The 13,270-nt window shown below is 47.2% G+C and overlaps 1 protein-coding gene across 5 annotated transcripts in view; it reads right to left on the bottom strand.

The window, feature by feature from the left end:
* Positions 1–13,270, bottom strand: part of WEE2 (WEE1 homolog 2) — a 455,705-nt gene that overhangs the window by 422,410 nt on the left and 20,025 nt on the right. For 3 of the 5 annotated variants that reach the window (XM_030216444.1, XM_030216449.1, XM_030216447.1), the window contains exon 1: positions 990–1,064. The exons of 1 other annotated variant lie outside the window; for it this stretch is intronic. The gene's annotated coding sequence lies outside the window, so the exon portion shown is untranslated. Of the gene's footprint in view, positions 1–989; positions 1,065–13,270 lie in introns of those variants that run through there. One more of the 5 variants, XM_030216445.1, reaches the window with a different exon arrangement.

Raw genomic sequence — 13,270 nt, 5'->3', positions numbered from 1 at the left:
GGAGGTGGCTGCTTAGCCCTGGCAGCTATTGACTGAAGCCAGGGCTAGAGTTTCCTTTTTGAACTTTTATGAGTTTGAGAAAAACTTTGGACAAACAAGGTTGTTAAAGATGTCTTAAACAGGACTCAAGAATAGGAGAGAAAAGGGAGGTAGGAAAGGTCCTTTGGGGGTTCCAAACCCCTGCCTTGCAAGGAACAGAGAAAGAGGAGCACTCTTCACCTCTGCAGGGACTCAGGTGGTTTTTCTTGAGAAGAAGGAAAACAAGGTGCAGGGTCATACTCACAGAGATTTGAGGACTCCCAAATGAGTACTGCAGAGCAAATAGGTCTAAGTTAAAGATGTGTTTGCTGCTGGAAATAATCCCTCAGAAATCCTGGCTAAGGAGCATTTTTCTCAACTATGTTATACATAAAGTTCCCTGAAAGAGACTCCTGGTTTTATAATAAAGAATTTTGTTACTTGGAAAATAACCTTATTTACAAGAATTGCTCCAGTATGGAACTTGGCTAATGGGAGAAAATCTTAGTCAGTCAGAGGCAACCATGCTTGTGACACAGTGTATCAGCAAAATACAACAGCAAACACATACTACTACCAATTGAATTAAACCTCAATTTTATTAAAAGCATAAGATTAGCCATACTGGGTCAGGCAGATGGTCCATCTAGACCAATATCCTGCTTCCAATAGTGGCCAATCCAGGTCACAAGTACCTGGCAAAATCCCAAATAATAGCAGCAAGATTCCGTGCTATCGATCCCAAATATAGCAATGGCTTCCTCTATTTATCTGTCTCACTAGCATCTTATGAACTGGAGAAGGAAGCTCTCTTTGGCACAATGCATATGCTTCCACAAGCCCAAGAGAAAATCTGAAAAACTGCAATCACACTACATATATCCTGATTTAGGAATGAAACTCACTAATATCATACAATGTGCAAAACTAATCTATTTCAACACATTGTCGACGAAAACTTTTCTCTGTACCTGCTCTGCTGGTTGTGACCTGCTGTAGGTGTCTCCTGGCGGTGCTCCTGAACTATGATCATCCCGTGCCTCCAGATCACCTGAGGCTGAGCCCGCACGTCTGCGGGTGCTCTCTGATTGCCTGAATTTTCATCATCCCACGCCTCCAGGTCACGTGACCCTGCACGTCTCCTACCGGTGCGTTTCTGATTGCCTTAATTTTGATCATAATGCCGCACAAGGAGGAGGTTGAAGAAAACAGATGGGATAAAGCCAGTTAGGTTATTCGGTGTTAACCCGTTTCCCACGCAGCTTAGCCGTCAGTCATCTAGTACACTCACAACAAAGTAAGCAAACCTATGAGCTGTTGCATCCTTGTTGTCCTTCATTATTGTTGGTAGCATTTTTATTTAATTTCACTTATATTTTCAAACGTTCAGACATGCGGATGTACACAGAGGAACTATTGGTTTCATCGGTCAGAGTACTAATTTGTTTGACATTTTAAATCATTGTGTCATTTGGAGGGGTTGGCTGTGAGGACTTCCTATATTCGTGCACAGATGATTTCACCTAGTAAAGGTCCACCAAAACAGACATCACCTTATGAGAATCAGGTATTTAATAATCAGACTTACTATTTATAAGTACAATTTTTAAAAGGGTAGTGGGGTGGAGGAATGGTTGGCCTAGTGGTTAGAGCACCCCTCCTTGACATCCAGAGATAGCCAATTCAAATCCCACTACTGCTCCTTGAGATCTTGGGGAAGTCACTTAACCCTCCTTTGCCTCAGGTGCAGAATTAAGTGTGAGGCCTCCAGGGACAGAGAAATCCAAGTCTACCTGAATGTAACTCACCTTGAGCTACTACTGTGTGAGCAAGATTAAAAAAAAAATAATTAGGTTGAAACTGGGAACATTTAGCATCTTTTTTTCCTGTGCCTACATCAAAAGAAAAAAAGATAGCATGTGGAAACGTGCTGCTTTTTGTTTTGTGGAAAGCAGTGGTATATTATAAAAATGCACTTTTTTTTTTTTAATTACTACTATTTCACAGATATGTATATTGAATGAGGTAGGGGCTTCCTTCATGCAGAAGTTCAGTCCAGATGCAGTGTAAATGTTTCCTTCTTTTCTAGCTTCCCTCTCTGTTGGTTGGATCACTTTTTTTCTTTCCTTTCACTTCTCTCTTCCTTCTTCGCCTGTCCATGCGTGAGATCCTGTCCCCCCTCTCCATCTCAATTCACTTTCAAAGACCCAGGTTCCTGCACCCCCTTGTTTACTCACTTTCCTTTAGATTTCCTTTCCCTCCCATTGGATTATATGGCATCTGTCTGGCACTCAGTGTTATCAGCTCAGTTTCCTCATGTCTTCATTCGGTCACCCTTGGGTTTTGCTTCTGGCCACAGGCACCATTGGTTCCACCACAGACTTGTTCATCTTCGTTGTCAGGTTTGTAGAGCAGAGCGCCTGTGGCGTAAGGGTCATTCCCTAGCTCTCCTTTCTGGTGTCTGTTCCATTAGCAAGTTCTATCACTTACAACTTCATAAAGCTAAGGGTTCATTTGTCTCTCATCTTTTTCGTGCATCAAGTGCCCTGCTAAGAAACTCTTCCAGGTAGTTTCGCAGCTATCTCCCCCTCCCCCCCCCCAGTCTGTCTCAACTTTCCCTTGTACTCTGGCATCTGCTCCCCCCTCTTTTTTTTCTCTTCTAAAGTGGTTTCCCTTCAGAATTCTCTTTCCCCCGCTTCCTGCTTCTGGCCATTCGTCTGTTTCTTCAACTTCTCCTTGTCTATCTTCATCTTCCACTTTAGTCTGCCACTTGGGATTCTTTTATTATCCCTTCCCTGACCAAGCTGACCAATCTTCTTTCCTCTATGCACTTTACTACTTGTTCCCTTGATCCTGTTCCTTCTAACTGGCTTAAAATTTCACATCATGGTCTGTCCCCTTTGTTACTTTGGATGGTGGGAGAAAGCTGTAGTCATTCCCCTCCTCAAGAAGCCTTCCTTTAATCCTCAGCTTTCAGGGAACAACCAACCAGTCTCAAATTTGTGCATCCTCTCTAGAATCACTGAATAAGTTGACTTTAACTAATTAACTACCCGTAGCAATGATCTCTGTACTCTGCACCCTCATCAATTGGGTTTCCCCTCATAGTTCCAAAACCACAACCACAGTGATCTTCATTCCTCCTTGGACAGGGGTTCTATTTCACTTCTTGTCTTTCTTGGTCTTTCTTCTGCTTTTGATCTAGGCAACCATTTCCTCCTTCTTGCTAGGCTTGCAGCTATTGGTCTTTTAAGGTACTGTTCTTTCTTGGTTTACTTCTTTTCTCTCTGGGCATTCTTTCTCAGTTTCTACTCCATCTTCTTCAGTGGACTTCACTCTTTCCTGTGGAGTCCCACAGAGCTCTATCCTTTCCCCTCTCCTTTTTAATATTTTTCGTAGTCCTTTAGCTGCCCTCATTCAGAGCTTCAATGTTCGTTTCTTTATCTATGCTGATGATATCCTCCTGATTTTTCCCAACATCTCCCTTATGCCCCAACCTCAGTCGTCTACAACTTTGTCTTTCTGCTATCTCCCTTTGGTTGTCTGATCACTGTCTTGTCCTGAATGCTTCAAAAACTATTACTTGCTGGCTTACTGGTCACCTTTCTAAACCCTCTCTGGTTCCCTTTCTCTTTGATTCTTCAATTCCCCCAGTCAACTTTTTTCATTATCTTGGTGTTGTTCTAGACTTTGCTGTTTTCTTTAGTTCCCAGGTCGCTTCGTTTTTTTAGCATGGTTTGCTTTCACTATGCCACCTTTGCTATATTTCTAAGTTTCTGGACTTTACTCAACTTTACTCTCTGTTATATGCATTTGTAATTTCTCACCTTGATTATTGTAATGTGGTCTATCCTGGTCTCTCTGCTTCTCAATTACACTGTCTCCAAACTCTGCAAAATGCTCCTGGTCATTTTCTTTACAAAGCCCATCATTCAGTTTCTGCTTCACCCCTCCTAGCCTCTTTGCATTTGTTACCAGTAAAGTACCGTACTTGGTTCAAAATTCTTTGCATTACCCAGAAACTCTCCACTCTGGCACCCCACTCTATCATTCATTCTGTATTATTCCCTATACCCCTGCCCATCCCCTTCTTTTCCTGGATGTCCACCACCTTGTCCTTCCCTCCCCCAACAGGCTTCTCATTAATCAGCTAGACATTCTGCATTTTTCTCTCCCCAGGCACATCAGGGTTATGCACCTGGCTACCTTGTGCAGAGCCAAAGCCTTAGTTTGCCTGCTGTGTGGGCTTCTCTCGTTGAGTGATTCTTTTCAATTTATATTTCAATGTTTTTTTCCATTTTATTCATAATGTAGTTTTTATTTGTGAACCGCTGCAACCTTTGTCTAGAAGTGGCAGTATATAAAGTTGTCTAATAAGCATAAACATAAACAGTAACCTTAATTCCACATTAGAATTAGAATTTATTATTTCTAGACTGCCCTTATCCAGGCCAGAGCACAACATAACATACATAAAATAAACAATCAACAGCAACAACAACTATACAACATTCTAAAACAATCAAAGAGATAATCAGCACAGTTCTAAAAAAGTTCCAATCCACAGTCCCCTCAATTAATACCAGGCAGTCCTCCTCAAACAGATGTATGATATGCCAGGCAAAGTAAGTGTTCCTTCAACTGTTAAACACTGGCAACTGTCACTCATTTTTCAGCCATAGTAGCAATTTGTTCCATTGTACAGGGCCAAAAATGGAAAGAGCGCTAGTTCTTGTTAATTCCAGTCGAAACTGCTGTAAAGCAGGCACCACAAGATCATGTCCCACTGATGACCTCAAGTAAAAAGAAACATCCTGACTAGAGAATGACATGGTTACTGTTACTACAAATTTACCCTGGTAAATCCGCGGTAACGACAACACTCTAAAAGAAATTACAGCGGGGTTCCCACTGTAAAAAAATCCCTCTCTCCCACCACAGGTTCCACTCAGGTATTGGAGTCACTTACACTTTCCTGCAGTCAGCCAGCAGCATCAGCGATTCACACAGGCCTGCTCTGTGGCCATCCTCCTGTCAAGTTCCACCCTGTCTACTGCGGCTGGTTGCAGTAAAGCATGTATGACACGGGGGGGGGGGGGGGGGCAACAGGAGTCAGATGTCAGCTGTTAAGTTGAGAGTGTTGTTTGTTTTTAATTAAGAAAAAGGGAAATATAGGGAGAGCTGATATGTTTGGTTGATGCTGCCAAGAGGGGAGTCTAGCAAAACACAGCACTAAATCTTCAATTTGCTCAAAATACACTCCATTCCCGTTTGTTGTAAGCTCTATACCATTAAAATTAGTATCAGTATTTGACCAGGAAAGTAATGATAAAATGTCGTTGGGCCCATAGAGAAGGATAGTTGGATGGCTTGATGAACATTGAAGCATTTTCCAGTTATAATCCAAGCGTATGCTAAGATGTATAGACACATCCTATCTACTATAATAAAACTCACCCTCAACGTTCTGAAGACAACGTTCTGAAGTCACTCAGTCACTCCCTGAAGGGTTCATGGTGGTGAAGCCACAATACTGACCATGTCTCTCTGCCCCACCCTCGCATGACGGACCAATCAGAAAAAACACCCTCAACATTCTGAAACACAAAGGACCATCACAACACTGTTCCCAGGCAACACTATGCAACGTAAGACGGACCAATCAGAGGAAACTACGTGACAATAAGGGAGGAGCATTCCCCAGCAGAATGGCTCAATATCTGTGCAGCACGGAGAGCACAGAACCACCGCTGGAACGAGAGAAGAATATTCCTGCTTGTGGGTATGTGCAAAAATAGACCGGGGGGGGGGGGGGGGGGAGAAATTTTTAAATGCCTAATGCCAGTACTGAAGAGTGCCAGAGGGCCCATAGCAAAGACTATATTTGGGATCTCTTGACATGGAGTCAGAGGAGCCGGAAAACAACGTGCCCGTCACCATCTGGGACGTGGGCGAACAGGACAAGCTGCGGCCCAGCTGGAAGGATTACCCGCGACCCAGCCAGCAGCAAACAGCGACCAAGGAAGGGGGAGGAGTAGGGAAACACGCGGAGCGTGTTTCCCTACTCCTTCCCTGCCTAGGAATCCCTGGAGACTGGCTGCCAAACTAACGAAACAACCGCACACCGACGCACCACCTCCATCATTCAAAAGGCATCTACTCTTTCTTCAACAGAAATGCAAACTAATAATACAAAACAAAGAATACCTGTTTTCTCACGCAGCTACAGGTAACTCCCCACCCCCTTCCTCTTCCCCTTTTGCCAAAGCGGCCGTGCCCAACCATCCCCATCCTCAGGCAAGCCGTCTCCCACCTCGGGGATTCCCCGAGCACCCGGAAAAAGATGGCGCAGCTTCCCACAGCGCATGTTCCAGCATTCCCCTGCAGCCGGCCTGAAATGGACCGAACATACAGGATCACCACCCGATGGCCCGAGACCGTGCTCCTCTCCCTTCCGCCAACTTAAAACAACCATCCCCGTCCTCAGGCAAGCCGTCTCCCACCTCCAGGATGCCCAGAACCCCAGCCCAACGGAAAAAGACGGTGCTGCTTCCCACAGCACATTTCTCTTCCAGTGTTCCCCTACAGCAGCCCTGAAACAGCCAAAAAATACCGACAGACCAAGAACGTGCTCCTCTACCTTCCACCCATCTAAAACAACACTGCTGCTTCAGCACAACACAAAAAAAAAAAAAAACCCGGAAAAAACAATCCACCACTCAGCAAAGGCTGACCCCCCTACAACCACATTTACATTTCACCAACAGAAAGACCCCCCTCCACAAACCTCCTTGACAGACAAAACCACACACACACAATACAACAGACACACACCCTCAAAGCCACACACCAATCCATCCCACTTTGCCAGCATAGCACAGCACATCCCCCAACCCCCCCAAGCAAAAAAACAAAACAAAAAAAAAAAGACACACATCAACAACCTGCACACACACACACACACACACACACAATAACTCTGTGACACATACACACACAAAAAAAAAAACACATGCTAGCGCCCGTTTCATTGGTTTCGGAAACGGGCCTTTTTTACTAGTATATAATGAAACGCACCTCCAACATTCTGAAGCTGAGAAAGTGAAGCCTTGAAGCATTCATGCTCTCTCTAAAGCTGTATCCATCTCCTGAAGTGACGTCAGTGTACTTCCGTGTACATCACACGCAGCACTGACCAACCACAGGTGGGAGGGTGGGCATACGGCGGCGATTGGCTCTAATGTTCAGTGGATGTACACGCTGAGCTGTGCACGGCATCAGAGGTTGGGCGGTTGGTGGAGGGGCAGAGATTTTGGCAGTGTGGTGCTGTAAGGGGAAGGAGAATTGCTGGGTGGCTGGCGGGGGGGGCAGGGGAGAGAGCAGAATCGCTGGGTGCCTGGGGGGGGCAGGGGATATAGGAGAATCACTGGTTGGCTGGAGGGGGGGCAGGGGAGATAGGACAATGGTTGGCTGGAGGGGGAGCAGGGGAGACAGGAGAATCACTGGGTGGCTGGAGGGGGGGCAGGGGAGAGAGGATATTTGCTGGGTGGCTGGAGGGGGGTAAGGGAAAAAGGAGAATCGCTGGGTGGTTGGAGGGGGGGCAGGGGACACAGGAGAATCGCTGGTGGCTGGAGGGGGGCAGGGGAGATAGGACAATCGCTGGGTGGCTGGAGGGGGGCAGGGGAGAGAGGAGAATCGCTAGGTGGCTAGAGAGGAGGCAGGGGGCAGAGGAGACTCGCTGGGTGGCTGGAGGGGGAGCAGGGGACAGAGGAGACTCGCTGGGTGGTTGGAGGGGGATCAGGGGACAGAGAAGACTGGGTGTTCGGAGGGGGGCAGGGGACAGAGGAGACTCGGTGGGTGGCTGGGGGGGGGCAGGGGAGAGAAGAGCATCGGTGGGTGGCTGGAGGGGGAGCAGGGGAGAGAGGAGAATTGCTGGGTAGCTGGAGGGGGGACAGAGGAGACACACTCGCACCCAGCAGTCTCACTCTCTCTCTGTCACACACACACACTCACACATTCACTCTGTCTCACACACAGTCAATCTCAAACATACACACTCCGAGGAAAACCTTGCTAGCATCCGTTTCATTTGTGTCAGAAATGGGCCTGTTTTTCTAGTTTTCTATAAATCTTAGCATACGCATTACACATTTCAGGGTGATTTGGGAACAGGGGTAAAATATCCAGTGGTCTCATAGAATCATTTGGCTAAACTGGGAACACTTGATGGTGCTGCAAAGTTCATGTGCACTTTGTTCTTGTAGAGATGGTAACTCATTTTCAAAAGGAAACTACCCAAGTTGTCCATGGTTTGTACATCTGGAGCTGTTTCATAGATGAGGTAATATTTGTTTATATAAGACATGATATATAGAAATATGTGCCTATAAAAGGTCATGTTCTGGGCAGAGGATGGACGTACACTGGGCAGGATGCAGAAGTAGGCAAGTATAGATTTTTTAAATTGTTTATTAATTTGATATACCGCCTTTTTTAGCACAAGTTGAGGTGGTTTACATACAATTGTACAAGTATTTGCACTGTCCCTAATGGGCTCACAGTCTAAGTAGAATGTTGTTCAACACAGGAGGAAAGGATAGGGAGATAGAGAGGTGATGATAGATGTCGGGATATGAGCACAGGGGAGATAATGGACAGGGAAGTATAAGGGGAGATGCTGAACATGGGAGACGATAGGGATAGAGAAATGGAAGGTGGATGGTGAACATGGAGAGAGAAGTGAAGTCAATTGGACAGGTGAGTTAAGAGAAGATAGAGAGAAGCAGAAACCAGAGCCTCAGATCAACTTGATTTTAAAAATACAATGACCAGATACAAAAGGTAGAGAAAATAATTTTATTTTCCATTTTGTGATTAGAGTATGTCAGATTTGAAATTTACATCTTGCCAGAGCTAGTGTTAGATGTGAATGGGGCCCACAGCAGAAATTTGGGAGGGGACCCCAAAGCCCACTACCAGGCTACACTTTCTTCACCTTTCATCAGGCTTGGAGCTCTCTCTTGTCAGGGGCCAAGGGCAGTTGCCCTAGTTGCACTCCCCTAACACCATCCCTGACATGTGCCATCCCTTCTATATCTCTGGCATTATACTAAATAACTGTTTGAGGCTTGTGCAGATGGGAGTCAGAACTCGCAGGGACAGAGCAGGGTTGGGGACAGTGCTTGCTGGGACTGTGACAAAGCACACAGGGACAGCATGGGGACAAACTTTGGCCCTGTGTCATTCTCTAATCCTGATACGAAGTACAATAAATCATCACTAACAATTTATACTTAATGCAAAATCTTACAGGCAACCACTTTAATCGCTTCATATACTCTGACCTTGAAAGACCAATCAAAAGCAACCGCACACCGACGCACCACCTCCATCATTCAAAAGGCATCTACTCTTTCTTCAACAGAAATGCAAACTACTACTTAGAAGGTTTGGGCAATCTGAAGAGACTGAATACAAAAAGTAGGCAATCCTAAGTAGATGACATTGTAATAGTCCATACCACTTAGCACCACTGCTTAATTCCTAAGGAGCTTCTCATTCCAAATTTACAGACTTAAATTCCAGCTAAAATTTTGTTCCAAAAACATTTATTTGGTTCACTCTGTTTACCACAGTTATCCTATTCACCTCTTGACTGCTAGTGGCCAACGTGGGCTGACCCAGCCCACTATCTCCAGCTACCTTACCCACTTCCTCAATGCCTTCCTCACCCACACCTCAGACTACATAACCTCCCCCACTACCCCCAGGCCCTTCACAACAATTCTACACCATAGATCGCTTCCCCTCGCACTCAGACCCCCCAGGCTTGTAAGGCCACCTAGCGCAATAGGAAAACCTACCCCATGAACATGCAGGTTCTATGTGACACCCAGGGGGAGATTGTGGACATGTGTGCTCCCTATCCAGGGTCCACCCATAACACCTACATCCCCTAACTTTCTGGAATCTACCAGAGGTTTGACCAAGGGGAGATCACCAGCGGCTGGCTCCAGGGCCGCCGAGAGGGGGGGCAAGGGGGACAAAATTCCCCGGGCCCGGGCCTCCAAGGGGGGCCCGGATTATCAAGGGCAGGGCGGTCCGCCCCAGGTGTCAGCTGGTGAGGGGGTGCTCCGCTCCCACCAAAAAGGTCGCTGGCGCTGCAGTCACAACCCAACCTGCGTACCAGCTCCGTCGATAGCCGATAGCCCTCTTCTCCTGCCACCACCCTGCCTTTAAAAAAAAATCAGTGAAGCGGCGTCGCAGGCAGCGCCTCGTGTCTGCCCTACATGTAAAAGAAGCAAATCGCCTCGTCGGGCCTTCCGAAGGCCCGACGAGGCGATGTGCTTCATTTACACACAGGGCAGACATGAGGCGCTGCCTATGACACCGCTTCACAGATTTTTTTTTTTTTAAAGCAGGGTGGTGGCAGGAGAAGAGGGCTGTCGACGGAGCTGGTGGGCAGGTTGGGTTGGGTCAGGTCGGGAGGGGGGCTCAGATGGGAGAAGGGGACTGGGGAGGGGAGGAAAGGGAGGGGAGGAGCTCAGATGGGAGGAGACTGGGGAGGGGCTCAGATGAGAGAAGTGAACTGGGGTCTGAGAAGGGGCCAGGAGGGAAAATGGGGGCCATGCCTGGGGCTGGTGGATAAATGGGGCATGCCTGGGGCAGGTGAGAGAATGGGTCTGGGGCCTAAAAAGGGGGCCCTAATGCAAGGCATGTGGATGAAGGGAGCTGGAACTGGGGGCTGAAAAGGAGGGTAGGTGGGATAAGAGGGCTAGTACTGGGACTGGGGGCTGAAAAAGGGCAGGGGCTGAAACTGTGGGGACTGGGGGCTGAAAAGGAGACAGGGAGATGTGTCTGGGGCTGAAGCTCAGAGCTGGTGAGAGAAAAGGGCTGGGGTTGAAACTGGGGGCTGAAAAGGAGACAGAAGTGGCTGGGGCTGAAGCTCGGGGCTGGTGAGAGAAAAGGGCTGGGGTTGAAACTGGGGGCTGAAAAGGAGACGGGGAAAAGTGGCTGGGAGCTGAAGCTCGGGACTGGTTATAGAAAAGGGCTGGGGTTGAAGCTGGGGGCTGAAGCTCAGCTCTGGTGGGAGAAAAGGGCTGGGGCTGAAACTGGGGGCTGAAAAGGGGGGGCAGGTGGGAGATGTGGGCTGGGGCTAGAGCTAGGGACAGGTGGGATAAGAGGGCTGGAACTGGGGGCTGAAAAAAAGGGGCAGAGAGAGGAGACAGATCCTGGATGGAAGGGGGAGGGAGAGGGAGGGCAGACCCTAGATGGATGGATGGGAGAGGGAGGGCATATGGTGGATTGAAGGGGCAGAGAGAAAGGGCAGACAGTTGATGGAAGGGATAGAAAGGGCAGACGGTGGATGGAAGGGGGGGAGAGAGAGGGCAGATGGTGGATGGAAGGGGGAGAGAGAGAGAGGGCAGACATTGAAGGGGACAGCAGAGAGGGCATCCACTGGATGGAGGGGACAGCAAAGAAGGCAGACACTGGATGGCAGAGAGAGAACGAAAACAGATGCTGGATGGAAGGAAGACAGTGAAAAGAAGATGAGGAAAGCAGAAAGCAGAAACAACAAACTGTAAATAAAATATATATTTTTATTTTTTTGCTTTAGGATAAAGTAGTATTGTAGCTGTGTTAATAAATGTTTATAATAGAACATGTAAATAAGGTAATCTTTTTATTGGACTAATTTTAATACATTTTGACTAACTTTCAGAGAACAAAACCCCCTTCCTCAAGTCAGGATAGGATACTGTAACAGCACTATACTGTATTGACCTGAGGAAGAAGGTTTTGGCCTCTGAAAGCTAAATGTATTAGTCCAATAAAATGGTATTACTTATGCATCCAACTTCTCCTACATCAGCACACAACTGTGGAACGCACTACCAAAAGCCGTGAAAACAACGTACGACCACCTAAACTTCCGTAAATCACTAAAAACCAACCTGTTCAAAAAGGCATACCCCATCTACCCAACCTAAATGCCTAAACCTTGCAACACAACGAAACCAAAGCTTGATACAGACATTGCATAACTCTTCCTCTCAACGAATCCCAATGTGTCTATAACACCTGAACCTTCTTCGACCGCAATAACTCTATGTATTTGTTTCTATTCCGGAGATGGCAAACGCCTCTACGGTATTATGTAAGCCACATTGAGCCTGCAAATAGGTGGGAAAATGTGGGACACAAATGTAACAAATACATTAATTTATTATAGATATAAAAAAATACCAATATGTGGGGGGTCACGTGATGCGGTGAGCAGGGAAAGACGTGGTAGTCTCTGCTGCTGGGAACCCTGCCCGAAAATCGAGGTTTTAACGGCGTCTTAATCATCAAAACCTGATGATTTAGGAAGAACTTGCTTCCCCAACGCATGGACAAATACTTGACGCGATCGGCGATGGCGCAAACCGGGAAAAACATAAAGAAAAAGGAAGATAAACTGAGACTCGGCGAAACCAAGATGGCGACCGCCTCGCCGGCGAACTCACCCTCCCGCCCGGCTTCTGATTTTACGCTCCCAGAACTTACAGAGGCAGTAGTGGGAGCGCTGGCCCCTCAGTTTGAACAACTTTCTGCCCAGATAACAGGCTTGTCGGCGCTTACCACAGAACTGTCGCGTCGCACGGGGGAGCTGGAAGCCCGGGTTGCGGAGGTGGAAGACGGGCAGCAAACCAACTCGGGGGAGATTGAAAGATTACAACGCCTTATCCAGGAGAATGCACAGCGAGTAGAAGACTTGGAAAATCGCTCGCGCCGCGATAACCTCAGATTTGTGGGGTTCGCAGAATCTTTGGCAGATAAAGATTTAAAACAAACACTGGAGACATGGCTGCAAGCGAACTTCCCGGAGGCGGGTGAAGGCCGAGCGATCCGAATTGAGCGTGCACATCGCGTGGGGCCCAGACCTACCAGAGATTTGAAGCCTAGAGTGGTGATAGCAAAATTTCACTGCTATGCCCAAAAAGCTGCAATATTGCGATGTTATAAAAGCTGTAGGGAAACTACAAAATATGATGGAACTTTAATTCGTATCTTTCAGGATTACTCCGCGGCCTTGGCAGCACAAAGGCGAGCTTTTTCTACAGTTTGTACCCGTTTGGTGGGAAACAAGATCAAGTTTACTTTGCAATACCCAGCAACGTTGAAGATTTTGGAGAATGGAACCTGGACAGCTTATACTAGCCCGGAAGACGCGGTGGCCTGGTTGGAACGTTACCAGACCTGACTCTGG

This window comes from Microcaecilia unicolor, chromosome 10 (assembly GCF_901765095.1).
Source record: "Microcaecilia unicolor chromosome 10, aMicUni1.1, whole genome shotgun sequence".
NCBI lineage: Eukaryota > Metazoa > Chordata > Amphibia > Gymnophiona > Siphonopidae > Microcaecilia > Microcaecilia unicolor.
Note: the sequence above shows the minus strand (reverse complement) of the source record. Positions and strands in the feature narration are given on the sequence as shown.